The sequence below is a fragment of the Adiantum capillus-veneris genome, chromosome 17 (assembly GCF_014529385.1).
Source record: "Adiantum capillus-veneris isolate H3 chromosome 17, ASM1452938v2, whole genome shotgun sequence".
NCBI lineage: Eukaryota > Viridiplantae > Streptophyta > Polypodiopsida > Polypodiales > Pteridaceae > Adiantum > Adiantum capillus-veneris.
The window spans coordinates 55,527,228-55,545,773 of NC_140947.1; positions in this window are offsets into that span (position 1 = coordinate 55,527,228).

Genomic DNA, 18,546 nt, shown 5'->3' on the forward strand with positions numbered 1-18,546 from the left:
TGGCTAGAGGGTGTTAGTCAATGTAGATTTCCTACTTGAACACATTTATTGGAGGAGCACAAAAGTGTAAGCATTTGCTTTTTGTATATCACTATCCCTGATACTCATTAGCTTAAAGAGATTACTAAGGCTGTTAAATGATTATGCAAGCAAGAAACTTGGCAAATTACATAGTGGTGCATGTTGATTGGTTTAGGACCACGATGTTCTAGAACATAATCAAACTTGTAGAGTTTCAGCTATTGAGATCATCTCATGCAAATAAAATGTGTAGAGATTAGTGAAGTCTTTTTCTAACTATATGGCCATGATACTATAGCCATGAGAAGTTTTTTGAGTATGTTAGTTCATGATTTTCTTGTTAATGTGTTCAAAAGTGTAAGATTCCCAACCTAGAGATTGGGGCAACTTGATAGTTGACCTTTTTTTATTCTCAAGTTCCATTGATGACACCTTACTCCAATTCAGAGAATCAAGGATACGAGCATTAGAAGTGAAAAATTCCTCTATCCTTCCGGTCATGGATGTAAGGGTCATACACCAGAATGCACGTTGATAAGCCAAAGGATATGATGAGAACTAGATCCATTATCGCAAAAATAAAATCTCATTGACATACTTAGGATCTACAAGAAACACTTTTTTTCCCAATTTTAAGAGGCACAACCACCATTCATAAAATCCTAGATGTGATATGAGACTTATCCTTAACTGATAGGTAGACTTGTGGAAAAGTACCATACTAATCGGGTCCCTCCATCTATAGACATAGTTCCATTTGGATACTAGTCTCTCACTTTCCACACTACACTCACCCGTTCCTTTTGTTTTTTCAATTACTACCATATTGTTTACGTGTACAATTAGGGTTCCTTCATGACTTTTAGGTATGGATTCTTTCATATAGCACTTCAAACATCACCCAAATTGTTTTCTGAAACAAGGTTTAATGAAGATAGTCTTATATTTTAACAAAAAAGTTATTCAAAGTTATGATTTTGCCACTACCGGTAGACTTTCTATGTCTAAGCAAGAGAGCCTTTGCAAATGTTTTCTTATTCACTAATTGTGAAGCCCAAATCAAAATCCTCCTTGTTGCTAACAGTTAGGGATACTCGTTCAGCATGAGATGCAAGGCTGCTAACCACAACTTATTCTCCGCTAACCATGGTATTTCCCTGCTAGCTACGAGCTCCATCTGGCAATAACATGCCCTATGAGTAACTTCCTTTTCTAGGGATAACTTTCCATAGTAATCAAACAAGATTTTCCTAGATCAAACAATTATTTCACCAAAAAATTCTTTCAAATTAATTTAGGAAAACGCATGCTTGTCTCTTGTGATGATAATCACATTCTTGGTCAATTTAAGCATCCTAGGGCTCTTATACTCATGTCAAATTATGTATGAACAATGCACAAACTGATAATTGACTTATCAAAATAGGAGCATGTGCAACAACAACTTGCAATTGAGGATCTCATTCTTTAACACCAAAGGCTGAGGGTTGGCAGGAGGTTCATGCATGGCATTGGAGCGTCGTGTTTTGTTCCTTAGTGGGGCCATCTCTCATGCGATAACATAGAAAAGGTAAAAGGGTATAATACTAGAATCAATCAAAACCACATGGATGCTAGTTACAACAAGGAGATATACTCATAAACCATTCTTAAGTTACATAAGAATATGATTCTAGTGCAAGGTTCATGCATCCATTTAATTAGGAACACCTTTTATTACCTACATAACCTTAAGTAGGAGGAAATCATGCTTCACACTCCCATTCAAGTGATCGGTAAAATGGTATTCAAGCACGAATAATAACAAAATTGAGAGTGTTTGAGGTAAAGAAAATCACACAAAAACAATGGATTCTACTCCCTAATTATTAGTGCATGCATCCATAATACACCCATGTACTGTTAGTCATGGTGGATAGGTTAGTGTGCCATTCATGGCATAAGCATGATTAGAATATAGTTGGCTTAGGGCTTGAATATTGGGCACACAGTACAATAGAGTATAGCTGCAAAGTTATAGCCTTAATTTTTATTTATCATAATGTGCCTCTATATAGGCATATACAAAGAAGCAGCCTTTTGACACATGAAGCATACATGTGGTTGCTTGTGCACAAACACGTGGCTATTATTTACACATGGATTGTAAGAGGTTCTTCATATGGGTTATTGACACATCACTTTTGTAGGTGGAAGAGTTTTTTCACACAAGAGATGCAACAAAAGACTGCATCCCAACAATCCTCCCCTACGTGGGTTTTGGTTGCATATCACTTACACAAGATTATCCTCCCCTCAAAACACACTAGGGTGAGGCACACAAAACAAAAACCTCCCCTTGAACAAAAGTAGATGGAGGCACACACAATCCTCCCCTACACACATATAGGGTAAGGTACACAAGAGAGAATTCTCACAGTATATCATCTTGTACCAAGCCAACATTGTTGTCGTTCTTGTCCTTAGAATCTTCAGTGGTGGCAAGGTTTATTTTTTCTTTTCCGTTATCTTTGAAATTCTCTTTGTAATTGGTAACCTATGAAGAGTTATCTTTGAATCTACAATACTTTGTAGCATGGTTGTTCTTACCACAAATGCGGCAAGGGTTGACTTCATAGCAATCCTTTGAAAGATGATTTTTTCTGCCACAATGTGTGCGGTTTAAGTTATTTTTTTGGTTCTGATTGTAACAATTGGATGAGACAAAAAAAGCACCGTTTGTCTACAATTGATTACCTTTTAGTTTATTTTTTTGCTCTGAAGAGAGTTTATTATGTCTTCAAATTTAATCTTTCTCTTTAAGCACTATTATGATTTGTCCAAAATCTGCATCTAGTACAACTTTGAGACGCACAGCAATTTGGTCTTCATTGTCTATTGGGAATTTTATATATGTCAATCATGTGTAGATACTTTGAGCCTATTGACAAGAGATGACACATCTTCTCCAGGCTCCATAAGAAATTCCTAAAGTTGCATCTTTGATGTAATTTTAGAATGCTTGGCAATAGCGCCAAAATGTTGCTCTAAGGTATTCCATGCTTCATGTATAGTGGGCAATCATCCAAATAATGCACAAAGTTGTCATCAAGTGATGTTAGAAGGATTCCAAGAGCTTTCTTTGTCTCTAGCTGTGAATTGTGCCAAGGTTTTACCATGTTTCTACTCTATCACCTTCAGCTAGTGGCTTAATGATAGACCATAATTGCTCTTGCATTAAGTAGCCCTTGGTTTTTTCCTGTCCATGTGTGAAAGCCATGACCATTGAATTTGTCAACATTTATATCTCCCCCCATGATTGTGCACCTCGGTGGTGTGTGAGGAAGGTCTTACCCAAAGAGTGGGTAGTGTTTAGTCCTCAAATGAGCTTCTTATTTAAAAAATTTGACATACAATTCTAGATAAGAGCACAATCATATGAAATGTATGAGCTCGTCAAAGTATATGCAATTTAAAGAGTTGATATAGAAATGAGGGGTGGCTGCTTTTGCCTTTGACTTGGTGTTGTTGAAAGAATTGGTTGGTGTTAGGAAATAAGACGTAGCTAAATAGATATTTGAGTAGATTACTTAATGGAGAGAGATAGATTTCACACACAAGAGATTATAGAGTAGAGAGAGAGAGAGAGTACACGATATACATGGTTCACCCAATGTGGGCTACGTCCACGGGAAAGCAGCCACTCAATGGCTTTAGCACTTCAAAAGAAGAAGTAGTTAAATAGATATTTGAGTAGATTACTTAATGGAGAGGGATAGATTTCACACACAAGAGATTATAGAGTAGAGAGAGAGAGAGAAAGAGAGTACACACGATATACGTGGTTCACCCAATGTGGACTACATCCACGGAAAAGCAGCCACTCAATGGCTTTAGCACTTCAAAAGAAGAAGTAGTTTACAAAGGGATTAAACCCTTAATAGAGCTCCCGCCTTGCTTCACTCTCACCACCTCACACTCACCTTGTTGCATCAACTTCACACTATAAAATGTGTGTAGAAATGGCCTCCTTTTATAGGCCAAAAGGGATGCCCTCTCTTATGAGAGGCAACCATGTGTAGCCGCCCTTGTGCGAATAAGTCCAAATCGGACCCTCCAATCCGCCCATGTGTGGCCGCCCTTGAGAAGACAAGTCCGCTTTTGAATTCGGCCACCGGCCATTGACTTCCGACCACCGGCCACCGGCCATTGACTACCGGTCATTGTTTTCCGATCACTTTCCGGCCACCGTCCGACCATAATATTCCGGCGAGGGAAAAAAAAAGTCTCGGGGGCGGAAGTTGCCCCTGATTTTTGGCCATGAAAATTTTGGTTTTCAGCGAGTGATTTTCCTTCACGCACGATGGCTTCTCCTCATAATGGGGGCCTTACAATTGTGTGCTTTTACCACAGAAAATTACAAGGGTAAATCAGGCTCCATACTTAACAATCTCCCACTTGGAGACTGATCTCCAAACCAAACCTGTGAATGCTTTACATTCTAGCTTCTTATCCTTGAATGCCGATTGAAGATGAGCAAAAGCTCAACTTCTCCTTGTTGACCACCTTTGTAAACATGTCTGTAGGATTTTCACTTGTATGAACCTTTCCTAGCTTTAGCTGTCCCTCTTCCAAAAGAGTGCGTATGAAGTGATATATCACCTCAATGTGCTTTGTCCTTGAATGAAAGGTTGAGTTCTTCGCAAGATGGATAGCGCTTTGGCTATCACTGTACAAGACACAATTGTCTTTCTTGAATCCAAGCTCTTCTAAGAATCTGTGAAGCCACAAAATTTCTTTGCTTGCCTCCGTGGTAGAAAGTGAAACCACTTTCTCCAGCTTTGAAGCCTAGCTTACTGCTCTTCCTCCAACAGTGAACACATAGCCAGTAGTGCTCCTTCGAGTATCTTTGTCACCTGCCATATCTACATCAGTATACCCTTCTAGAAAAATATCAGTTCCTCCAAAATACAAAGCATTTGTTGTTGTCCCTTTTAGATACCTAAGTATCCACTTCACAGCTTGCCAATGCTCTTTACCTGGGTTGTCCATGAACCTACTCACAACTCCCACTGCATGTGCAATGTCTGGCCTTGTCCAGACCATAGCATACATTAGAGAACCTACCGCTATAGCATATGGAACTTTAGACATATAGGCTATCTCCTCTTGTGTCTTTGGACACATATCCTTTGTTAGTTTAAAATGACCAGCCAAAGGTGTAGAAACTGGTTTTGCATTTTGCATTGCAAACCTTTCTAGTACCTTCTTGATGTAATCTGCTTGAGATAGCTTTATTATCTTCTTCGTCTTGTCCCTTGATATTTTCATACCAAGTATCCTCTTTGCAGCACCTAAATCTTTCATTGAAAAATATTTAGATAGCTCCTCTTTTAGGTCTTTGATGTCCTGTATGTTAGCACTTGCAATCAGCATGTCATCAATATACAACATTAGGATGATGAACTTCCCATCTCCCGAATTCTTCGTGTAGACGTAGTGATCCGAGTTGCATCTTGTGAATCCATGATCCAACATCCATCGATCAAAATTCAAGTACCATTGTCTTGATTCTTGCTTTAAACCATACAAGCTCTTCTTTAATCTGCAAACCATTTTCTCCTTACCTTTTACTTCATACCCCTTTGGTTGAAGCATGTAGATTTCCTTCTCCAAGTCACCGTGAGGGAATGCTGTATTTACATCCATTTGCTCGAGATTTAGATCATGAGCAGCCACAAGGCTTAAGACAAGCCTAATTGAGTTCATTTTAACAACAGGAGAAAATATTTCATTGAAGTCAATACCTTTCTTTTGAGAAAACCCTTTTACCACAATCCTAGACTTGTACCTTTTCTTCCCACCTTCTTCTTCCTTCACATGGTACACCCATTTGTTTTGAAGTGCCCGCTTACCTTTAGGCAACTCAACCAACTCCCATGTTTTGTTGCGATGTAGTGAGTCCATCTCCACTTGCATGCTCTTTGTCCATTCTTCTTTGGATTCATGTTTCATAGCTTCTTCGTATGATTCCGGCTCTCCATAATCTGAGATCAAGAGATGGTTGAAGGAAGGAACAAACCTTTCTGAAAGTCTACTTGCTCTTGTAGATCTTCGGGGAATAGGTTGAGGCTCCTCATTTGGTTGACTTTGTTGCACATTGTCACCGTTTGCAGTCCTTGAGTCTTCACCGTCCTCAAGCTCCATGTACTCATCACCTGTTTCTTTTGTTTGTTTTCTTTCCAAGTAATCTTTGTACATATTTTGTTTGTTAAAAATTACATCCCTACTCCTTAAGATTTTACCATCTTCAGGATTCCATAGGCGATACCCAAAGTCACCTTCTCCATAGCCAATGAAGAAACACTTTTTGGACTTTGCATCTAGCTTTGATCTTAGGCTTCTATCTATGTGCATGAAAGCCTCACACCCAAACACTTTGAGAAATGCATAATTCACCGGTTTACCTGTCCATGCCTCTTCTGGAACTCCCCCATCCAATGCCGTTGAGGGTGACCGATTGATTAAGTACACAGACGTACTTACAGCTTCCGCCCAAAGCTCAAGCAGTAGGCCTGTTTCATTTAACCTTGGTACCTGTTTCATTCTCCACAAAGGCTTTCCAACTTTGAAATATGGAAAATACATCGGATTTATTCTTCATGACATAAACCCATGTTTTTCTAGTCGCATCGTCTATGAATGTTACATAGTACAACGAGCCACCAAGTGATGGTGTACTTGCAGGACCCCAAACATCAGAATGAACCAACTCAAGTTTTTTATTTTTTCTTTCATTTGGTGATTTTTGAAAATTTACCCTCTTTTGTTTACCATAAACACAATCTTCACAGAACTCTAAGTCCACTTCTTTCAAACCTGGTAGAAGCTTCTTTGTTTGAAGGATTTGCATTCCTTTGGCACTCATATGCCCAAGTCGGTAGTGCCACACCACACTGTCAACTTCTGTAGTTGTTGCACAAGATGAAGGTTGCATACTAACAGTACACAAGTAAAGTGTACCGACTTTTTCTCCCTTGGCAACCACCAAAGATCCCTTTGAGATCTTCCACCGTTTGTTTCCGAATGCAATGTTGTGACCTTTATCGTCCAATTGTCCTGTAGAGATCAAATTTTTGCGAAGAGAAGGAGCATGCCTAACATCTTTAAGCTTCCATTCATTTCCGTTAGCAGTTTTGACAGAAACTATACCTTTGCCAACAATCTCACAAGCTTCATCATCTCCCAAGTATACATACCCAAAATTACCTTTGGTGTAGTCTTGGAAATGTTGCTTGTGTGGTGTCGCATGGAATGAAGCCCCGGAATCTACTATCCAGGAATTAGACACATTGTCTAATGAGAGAATTAGAGCACTTGCTCTACTTTACGTGCCACATTGGCCTCCGATGTTGGCTTGTTGTCTTGAGACTCTGCCTCCTTCTTCTTCTTGGACCAACAATCCTTCTTGACGTGGCCCTTCTTGCCGCAGTTCCAACATTCAAGAACTGACTTTGTGCGTGACTTGCTCCGCCTTGAGCAATCACGACCCTTTTGGTTTTTGAACCTTTCCTTAGGCATTCCTCTTGTTTCCACTGACAGTGCAGCACTTGATGATTCTCCTGTGCTTCTCCTTTGTATTTCCTCGCTTAGGAGAACACCCACAACATCATCAAACTTAAGAGTATTTGTGCCAGAAATAGAATTACTTACAGCCATCACAAGGTTGTCCCAACTATCCGGTAGAGATGATAGTATAAGGAGAGCTCACACTTCGTCATCGAAATTGATTTTCACCGATCGAAGTTGACTTATATTTGTGTTAAATTCATTTAGGTGTTCTGCAACTAAACCATTCTCTGCCATATTTAGATTGAACAAGCGCTTCATAAGAAATACCTTATTGGATGCCGATGGTTTCTCGTAGAAGTCGTCAAGTGACTTCATCAAGTCCTCCGTGGTCTTCATCTCCGAAACATTGAAGGCCACCGTTGACGCCAAGCTTAACCGGATTGTTCCGAGTGCCTTTCGATCAAGGACAATCCATGCTTCATCTGCCATTGTTGCGGGCTTCTTCGCAAGACCGCCTAGTAGCAAATAGAGATCCTTCTGGTAGAGATAGTCTTCAATCTCCATCTTCCAATGTTGGTAGTTTTTGCCGTTGAACTTCTCAATCTTGATCTTCCCTTCCTCCGCCATAACTCCCACTCAATTCAAGGAATCTTTTCCTTGAGATAATTTAGCTACGAGAAAACCTTGCTCTGATACCAGTTGTTAGGAAATAAGACGTAGCTAAATAGATATTTGAGTAGATTACTTAATGGAGAGAGATAGATTTCACACACAAGAGATTATAGAGTAGAGAGAGAGAGAGAGAGAGTACACACAATATACGTGGTTCACCCAATGTGGGTTACGTCCACGGGAAAGCAGCCACTCAATGGTTTTAGCACTTCAAAAGAAGAAGTAGTTTACAAAGGGATTAAACCCTTAATAGAGCTCATGCCTTGCTTCACTCTCACCACCTCACACTCACCTTGTTGCATCAACTTCACACTATAAAATGTGTGTAGAAATGGCCTCATTTTATAGGCCAAAAGGGCTGCCCTCTCTTATGAGAGGCAACCATGTGTAGCCGCCCTTGTGCGAATAAGTCCAAATCAGACCCTCCAATCCGCCCATGTGTGGCCGCCCTTGAGAAGACAAGTCCGCTTTTGAATTTGGCCACCGGCCATTGACTACCGGCCACCGGCCAACCAACGGTTGTTTTCCGATCACTTTTCGGCTGCTATCCGGCTATAATATTCCGGCGAGGGAAAAAAAGTCTCGGGGGCTTCCGCCCCCAAGGCCCCTAAAGTTGCCCCTGATTTTTGGCCGTGATAATTTTGGTTTCCGGCGAGTGATTTTCCTTCACGCACGATGGTTTCTCCTCATAATGGGGGCCTTACAAATGTGCGCTTTTACCACAGAAAATTACAAGGGTAAATCAGGCTCCATACTTAACAGTTGGCACCCTTTTTTTAAGTGCTATGACAAGAGGGAAGTAAGGGCTTCGGTGGGAGTCGGCCCTCGGTGGGAATCGGCCCATGGGCAAGGCTTTGGACCTCGATGGCAATGTGGACCGTGGAGATTGACTATGGGAATGAGCTCTTAGAAGGTAAATGCAAATGGGTAGCAATATCATTCGTGGTGGCAGTGCGTTAGTAGTCCTTTTGGAGGGTAGTGTACAATGCAAGATGGGGATGATGATAGCCTTGGTATGCTTAGAGTTTACAGCATGGAAGCACGTGATGATGCGAGGATGGTGATGGCTTGAGTGGAGACAATTTGAGGCACAATGGGAACAGCAAGGGAAAATGATGTGTTGCTACAGAGCATGTGTGTTTTTGATCAGGTAGCTGATGGTTCAAGTGACCAATGGCAAGTATGAGGGTTTTTCAGGGTGTTGCGGTGGATGCGATGACCAACTGAGGACAAAAGATGCAAGTCAAGCAGCATGGGACTGAGCACAAATAAAGTTGGTGATGCAAGGATGGATTTCCTTCATCGACACTCAAGGAGATTCTCTTCTCTGCAATAGGTAGCATGTCAATTACAGCTGCGGCAAGGCTATGTGCAATCTACCACTTTCCAAGTGATGGTGCAAACTTGCAGAGCTAGAGCCTAGGAGATGGGGTAGCATGACAGGGGCAGCATCTTGTTGAAGGTTCAATTGGGTGGACAAATCCAAATCATGGAAGACACCACGCTCAAATTGACAAACTCCTTTTGTCTTATTTAGGAGTGGCTCCCACAATTAAGACACACAAACATATGGACTGTCTCTCCCTCTCTCCTACACACACCTAAAAACAGAGGGATTTTAGAGACAACTAATGGAGCCCAAATTTCATGATTAAATATTTTGCAGAAAGAGGAAAAATAGAGGTCTTTTGGGCATACCATTAATTGACCAAGATGAGCATCCAATGTGAGCAACCAAGGGTAATTAGAAATGGGGCTAAGTGGTTTTTCAGTTGAATCAAGTGGGAAACACACAAAAAAAGTGATGCAAATAGAGCTAGATTAGCGATAAATGTTTGAGAATTTAACCAAAATTGAATCGATGGAGGCTTAATTTCAACAAATAATGAGTGCATGGAGTGGGATTATACTAGGGATTAAGCATATAATCCATCGTTATGGCCCTAGCAAGGGTAGTGGCTCAAGGCATACACCAAGAACGTGCTTAAAAACTAGTGTAATTAGCAAGTAGATTAGCATTAATCTAAATACAAATGCAAACTAATTGATTCAATCTTGTGAGCAAGAGGGGACTCTCAAGATCTAGCATATAAAGGGTTAATAGATGCGGATCGATTAGCATGATTAGGAGATATCAATCACATTGCAAGCTTTGATACCACTTGTTAGTCATGGTGGATAGGTTAGTGTGTCATTCATAACATAAGCATGATTATACTAGAGTTATCTTAGGGCTTGAAATTGGGCACACAATACAATAGAGTATAGTTGCAAAATGATAGACTTCGTTTATATTGAGCATAATGTGCCTCTATATAGGCATATACAAAGAAGCAGCCTTTTGACACATGAAGCATATATGTGGATGTTTGTGCACAAACACAAGTGGCTATGCTCTACACGTGTATTTTAAGAGGTTCTTCACATGGGTTATTGACACATCACTTTTGAAGGTGGAAGAGGTTGTTCACACAAGATATGCAACCAAAGCCTGCATCCCAACATGTGCATGCATGACTAGCTAATTGTAGTTGTTCCTCTATATGCTTATTGTTTTCACATGGTTTATCTTAGGTAGACAAAAACCTCAAACTTAACTCCATATTATTTTGATTGTATAGAAAACAAGGTGGTTTAACTCAATGGTTATCTACCTTGTAGCAGTTAAGCGATATCCTATCAAAATAGTATTGGGATGGATGACCTCTCGAGAAGTTTTTAGCCATGGTAAGTTGTTGTCCCTCATGTGCAACCAATGGCACCAATGAATCCTTTGTAGCCTCATTTCCAAGTATGGCAAGGGCTATGCCTTGGTTGCCTCCTTGGTCGATCACCTTGGAGGGAGTCAAGGAGGTGAAGGGGGTAGTGCCTGGATGGCATGATCTCACTATCGCACAAAATTTTTGTTGTAGATCTCTCATGCTCGTACTCTCTATTTTTTCTATGCTCACCCTCTACCTCTTTTTATAGACTTTTTAAATGTTTTATTCTTGGTGCATGGTTTTTGGATGCTTGCCTCGCGTATCACTATTTTTGGTTGCATGTCTCTCACGTCATTGCTTTTCTTGTGTTCAACTATGTCTAGCATTTTCTTTGAGCTATGAGTTTACATTGGCCTCTCTTTTTAGAGTACTTTTCTCTTCGTTAATTTGGGAGCCACAAAATATTCAATGCCCACTTTCCCAGAAGTAAGGCCTCTAGAACCTTCTCTTTATTCCCTAAGATCTAAAACATAAATTTAACATAACTTGCAGAGTTAAAAGAAACTTAACCCCACCGATCGTCGACCTTGTCAAGTATGCATTAGGAAGAGAATGGGGTCTAGGAGGGCCTCTTTATTTGGTAGTTTAAGGGATTGAAACCTCTAGTACTGAGAAAGCAATCAAAGGATAACTTTTGAATTCAAACAGGCAAAACGATCAGTTTATTTGGATTCAAATTTTCACCCCAAACTAAAATTTAAAATCTAGCAACCAAAACCATAACATATAAGATATCTACGACAAGATCTTCAAGGTTAGATTACAAATCTATACTCTCCACTCAAATCAAAGATTGTATGTAGGATATATAGAAGACCAAAAATCATAAAGTTGTCCATCCCTTTTTTTGGGAGGGAAGTGCATCCTTTGACCACGTTGACACCTCTCTTACACACCCACCATTCTTGTACACATGGCATGCATCTATTTGTCAAAATTTTAATGACCTCCATAATCTCATGGAAAATAAAGAGGACCTCCTAGACCCCATTGTTAACCACTTACGAACACCCTATCACCTTTTACGGACGCCTTATCACTTTATTTGAGTCATGGACCGGAGTCATGGACCGGGCTTGTCAATCCTATACGTGCGTAGGTGATCATTGATGAGAGGCGCACCACTTATCTCATTTTCTACATTATTTTTGCTATGATCAGCCACTATGGACGCCCATGTGTGAATGGGTCAAATTCATATAAAATGTCCATTTTGACCAAAAATCCTCATTCTGGAGGTGCATGCTAAAGAAATTCTCTTGCTCTACCTCTACCTTCTTCTGCATCACACTCTCACGAGTGTGTGTGTGTGTGTATGTGTGTGTGTGTGTGTGTGTGATTGAGCATTGCGGCGGCATTGGCCATGAGGCGGTGGAGCGCAGTGGTAGCAGCTCCCTCTTCTTTGTGGCACGGAATTCTTCACGGACGGCAAGCGTAGAGCAGTGAGTGACACACCATTGGCCCCTTTGAGCTTACTAGGATAGTCTGGTTGTGTGCTTGCCACCATTCGTGGCTCTCATGCAGTGTGTTCAACAAGTCCGCAGCCTTCGACACGTACGATAGAAGGACACATTTTTGGTGCCGTTTCCGGTGACTGCCTTGTACCAAGCTTGAGGAGCACTCTGTACTGCCTCGTGAAGCCATTCATTTTTGTCCTTTTTGGGTTTTTTTAATTTTTGATTAGATCTATTATTGCTACAATGTGCAGCTTTGTGCACGAAATATCCCTCCAACCAAGACATTTGTTTTGAGCTATCACACGCTATATTCCATGGCTTGGTAAAAAAAAGAACCAAAAAAACAAAAAATTGAGACTAAATTTTGGGTTGCAAAACAACCAAAAAACTAGGTGAGCGGCCTTCACCAACGCTCACCAACACTTCTAGGGTGTTGAGGTCACATGCACCTATGCTCTGGTCGTGTGCTAGAGGACATTCGTATAGAGAGTGTCTCCGTTTACCCAAGCACCCATTATTCCTCTACATTAGGCTGTAGGCCCTCAACGGGAACCGCGGGTAGTACCACTCAAGACCCACATATTGCATATAGTGACTCTTCCTCTGACTACAACATCATGGAAGGTTACCCAACACCCAGGCTCAATAGTTCAAGCCAAGATATGCATGCCGGTCCGAGCTGAGCGTGTTCAGCCAGTTGAAAGAGACTTTTAGTAGATCCACTCTCTCCGAACATAGAACTAACGATGTAAATAATGGGGGTGGGGAAGTAAATTCCCCATTCATGACCAATGTAGACTCCATGCTCGTGGAGATTGTGCATGTCAATATTCCATTCACTGCACTCCTTGACTCTTCAGAGATATTCCCCTCCAATGTTATATTACTTGATGGTAGAAGCCTTGCCAAAGTGTAAGAGGTTGAGCGATATATCCTTGCAGCTAGGGAAAAGAAAATCAAAATCTTATGCAAGGTAGAGCAATGGAGATAGCTAAAGGCGAAGGCCCCTATGTCAACATCCATGCTAGTCAAGGGTCAAACCATAGAGAGCCACATTTCATATAGTTCAATGGACACCCCTAGCACCTCAATCCTAGATAGAGTGTTTCTAAATGAAAATTGGGAGTGTGAACTACAAACGGGGACTTTAACGACCTATACACCGGTCACACCTATCACATGGGTTGGTTAGATGTCCTACAATCCACATCTGGTGCTACTAGCATAGAGGAGCAACAACAAAGAGTTTGTGATGTCATCCATAGGGTTATTGAGTTGGAGAGGCAGAACATAGGGATCCACATGCCTTCAACGGGTCTCATGAGATTCTTGGATACAAGGAAGGCTAAGCAACCAACTTTATCACAAATGGAGACTCCCTCGGTAATCCTGATGGATCCTTCATATGGTGTTTTGCTAGGGGTCTCAGTACAATTTGATCCCACAAATGATAGCTTTACCTTTCAAAGTTTAGATCATCTTTCTCTTTATGACACCGCACCTACCATGCCTACCTCAGTGATGGGCATGACAAAAAACACGCCATGGACCCCATTTATTAGTAAAGCATTGCTACATGGTGGCCCAATGCCTACAACAGTACCTATAAGTGTGTATCAATCATATGCACCTATGGCCCTCGTTCTCATGTAGCTCCTACCCCTCTCATTGTTTCAAAAACTTATGCTCCACAACCACAACATCCAATCCATTATTTCAATGAGACCATGCCAGCTAGCATTAGCATGTCACATCCCATGTCTGCTACTCCTAGGGCCACACATATGAACCTCGGGCCACTGCAAGGTGCAACACCATACCAAACTTGGAACCCAAGGGCTACCTATATGCCAAACCCATTGCCAATCCCTACTCCACATGTAGTCTTTGGAGCACCTCTACCCATTATGCTTGCTTACTTAGGTGACTTGGCAACATTTTCCCAAGCTATTGGTCGATCTATTGTTGAAAATATGTGTGGCACTCCCAATAGAGAGCCTAGAAGCAAGGCAGTACAAATAGCCAAGCTCACACAAAAATTTAGTGGAGATGGGGATGCTAAAAAGCATAGCAAATTATTTGAACAAATATGCAATTCCCTAGGCGAACACAACAAACTACATAAGAGCAATGCTTTAAGCCTCTGACTTTGAGTGGGAATGTGGGGATTGGTAAGAGTGGAAGAGAAAACGATTTACCCTACTCTTAGGAGATTGTTCTTGAAAGAGTACATACGAGAGGGAGTTCTTTGGGGTGTAGCATCTCAGCTCCAGAAAGCCCAATGAGAGGAAGGGGAGTCAGTGAGAGACTTTATTAGTCGCTTGAAGCATTTGAATTCTCGTTGTAATCTAAATGAGCGCTTCAATAATAACCAATTTCTTGATAGATTCATTAAGGGACTAGGACATGAGGATACCTATAATGGCTTAGTCATTACAGGTATCACCACTTGGGAAGCAATCACCACCAATGAAATCCAATTGGAGGATAATTTAATGATTTAGGGAGAAAGAGTGTTTGTTGAGTCTAAATCTACTAACTCGCAAGCATCGAGGGGCATGAGCCAATGACCATAAAGCCTATCGTTAAAGAGCCAAAGATATCTAAGATGAATTTAATAAATCTCACCAAGGCCATTCAAGAAATTCTTAGAGATAATCGTGCCTCACAAAACAATCATATGTATAAAAGAAGAGAACAACAATGGTGCTTAGTTTTCTTTGTTCCACATAGCACTAGTGAATGCTTTACATTTAGAGTAAAATTCAACGGGAATTTCAATGCATGTGGTAGGTATGGTCACCAAGCTAAGGATTGTATAATGTTCAAACGTGTGATGGAAAATAGACCACCCATGGCCTAGACCGATTCACCTCGAGTTCTTGCATTGATGCCTTCCCCACCTGTAGAACAAATATCGCAACACATGGTTCCTAAAGCCCAAAGTTTTGTTCAAACAACACCATTACCACCTTCTGTGTTAGGACCGCAACCCCCACATCCAAGAATCACTTTTGTGAATCAAGTGGGTTGTGAGTCATCTATTGCTTGTGTGGGTTGCGAGATGAGTTAGACCCTAATATTTCCTATGGGATTGATGCACTTGAATAAAGTCCACAATACTACATGAAGGACTATTAGGGATCAGTCAAACCTATCTATCAAGTAGCTGTACTTGTGACAAGAGGCCAAAATATCAATTTCATTGCCAAGAGACCACCTCTTCAATTTTACGAGTGTGGGGATCCACATCGTGTAGCCGGGTGTCCTATTAGACTACAAAATAATGCCACACTAATGCAAACCAATGAAGTGAGTACAACTACAATGCCGATACTCATGTGTAATCGATGTGACAAAGATCATTTGATTGCCCAATGTCTTAATAATCCAAATGCATCAAAGATCATGCCATTGCACTTAATTGAGGTTATCGATGAGCCATCAGAAAGTATACATGTGGTACCAGTAAATGTACTCACATGATCGATGCTCCAAAACCAAAATTATATTCTAGAAGAAAGAGACACAACATCAATTGCTCAATCTCAAAAGAAGAAGAAAACACAAAGGAAGAGATCGCAAAAAGCAACAAAGTCGGACCCCAATTCAAAGATCAGCATAGGGACTGGTGAAGACCCCATATTTATGAAAGACGCTGAAGAGGATTTTGATTCAAATGAGACCACGGAGACTAAAACGGTCACTAGGAAAGAAACAAACAAGGAAGATCATCATGAGCCACAATGGCCAGGACCCAAGGAACCCAGGAAGAAGATAGGAACTTATCCAAACCCTATAGAGGAGATAGATAGATTCAAGCAATTAATGAGTTTGGTAGAAGAGACACAAAGGGATCTAGATCCAGCACCTAGGTAGATCCAGATTACAAACACACTGTTCCCTATGCGAATCAAACTCACAAAGACCATAGACCACTAGCCATACCTAGTGTTGGAATTGGAGCTGATCTCTTGAGACAACTAATTCCAGTGTTGAAGGATTTCAGCTATTAGTGTGGAAAGATTTCAGATAGCAGACTGGACAAAAATCAGAGACTAGACTGAATGTGGATACTGAAATAAGAATCAGACTTATAGACTGGAATAAGATTCAGATTCAGATTCAGAAGACTGGATGAGAAGTAAGTATCACTAAAATATATGCCATGATTGAGATTACAGATCAAGATTACAGTGAATATGATTACAGAGAGAGAGAGAGAGAGAGAAAGTATAGCCGACAATACTGCTACTGATGCTCAAGTACAAGTATAGCCCAAAGCGCTAATACAAGTGATAACAATTGCCAACCCGATAATAATGTAATGGGCCCTATTTATACACTTCGGGTTTACTGTAGTAATTACTCTAGTAATTACTGAGTAATTCGTTGCCCATCATCTAAGAACACGTTCCCACATGGTGATTATCCAACCGTCTACATCCTTCCCTTCTTTCTTGAATTTTGGCAAGATTCCAAAAATTTTGAAAAATTCCCCTGTCTGATTCTGATGTGAGACTGAAAAATCCATCGTCTGGTTCTAGTGTGGAACTGAAAAATCCATTGTCTGGTTCTGATGTTGGGATGCAGGAGTTCAAGAAGGACCAAGGATTGCAGGAGGCAGCGGAAAAGGCCAAGGTGAAGCTGTCATTAGGCCAAGGTAGAACTGTCATCTCTCCTGCCTGCTAAGAAGAAAATTCACCACTGAATACTGAGATGGAACTACCCAGTATCCTTCCATTGGACCGTCTTCCTTTTCCCTTTGCTCTTTCACCGGGATGGTGCCTGAGAAGTCCCAGCACTAGCATTCTCCTTCTGAATCAGTCGGTAAATGGCCTCGTGCTCAAGCTCATCCCGCCGGTCTGTGGTCATCTCTACCTCATAAGGCGTGAGAGAATGATAGGTTTTGGTGTCAGGATCATAGAGTGTACGCCTTCCCTTGCTCAGTCTGGTTCTGGACAGCTTATGACAATGCAAAGCAGTATGGATCCATCCTTCTGGAAGAGGCTGATTTGTTTTGACACGAGCTTCGAAAAGAATCTCAGCCATCTCTTTGTACTGTGGTGCCAGACCCGGCTTTGCTGCAATGTCTGTTTCAGGCAATTTGGAAGATTCGACCATGAGTTGTAGCAACTGATTAGTAATCCTGGTCAATCCTCTGACTTGAATCTTCCACTGGCCCATACACAGTTGAATCCTATGCAACTCCTCTTTCATTGCCTAAATGTCATTGATTTGGAGAGCATCATTGAACAATGTCTGCCAAGTCTTTCATTCCACAGTTGATCGCTCATACCAATCCTGAATCTCATCAGTTATTTTGAAATATGTGAGTCGATCAAGTGGTTCTTGATGTTGAGGATACAGTGCTGGAAAAAATCTTGGCAGCTCAGTTTCTCTTGCTGGAACAGCATATAAGAGAACTGGAGAATCAGACACAAATTCCAGGAAATTGAGAACAGCCTGGTTCTCTTGCTGCATCATCTTTCTGGTGATTCTCACTAGCTGGAACAAGGTTCCGAGAGCAGTTTCCTGTGCTCCTACTAACATTCTCATTTGAGGTCCTCTGCTAGTGGCTGTCTGGTCCTCAAGAATGGCTTTGACTCTCTGATCCAAAACACCTCTGGAAGCTTGCAGTTGTACCCTAACATCCTTCATGCAGCCGTAAGTTGGTTTGTTACCCAACAGAAGTTCCAGTTCTAGAGCTAAGGACCGACAATCTGCAGTAGACTGCCTTTGCCAGTGCGGGTTTGTCACTTTCTCATCAACATTGAGTATCCATTCCAGAACTCGTTCCAACAACTGGACTATACTGGGATGCGCAGGTAGTCTACAAGTTTCTTTATCATGGAAAGCAGCTGATTTCCAATGGTCTACCATTTCCCTGACTCCCATATATAGTCTTTGAAATCTTTCTAAATCAGTCCAGAGAGCATCATCCTCCAGATACTGTCTCGTGATGGAGTCCTGTTGATGTCTCAGTTGCTTATTCAAAGTAATGAGCTGTAGTGAATGCTGATGATCAGCCACTGGTCTCTCATCCTGAACCTTCATTTTTCCTTTAGCCTCTCTACTGTGAT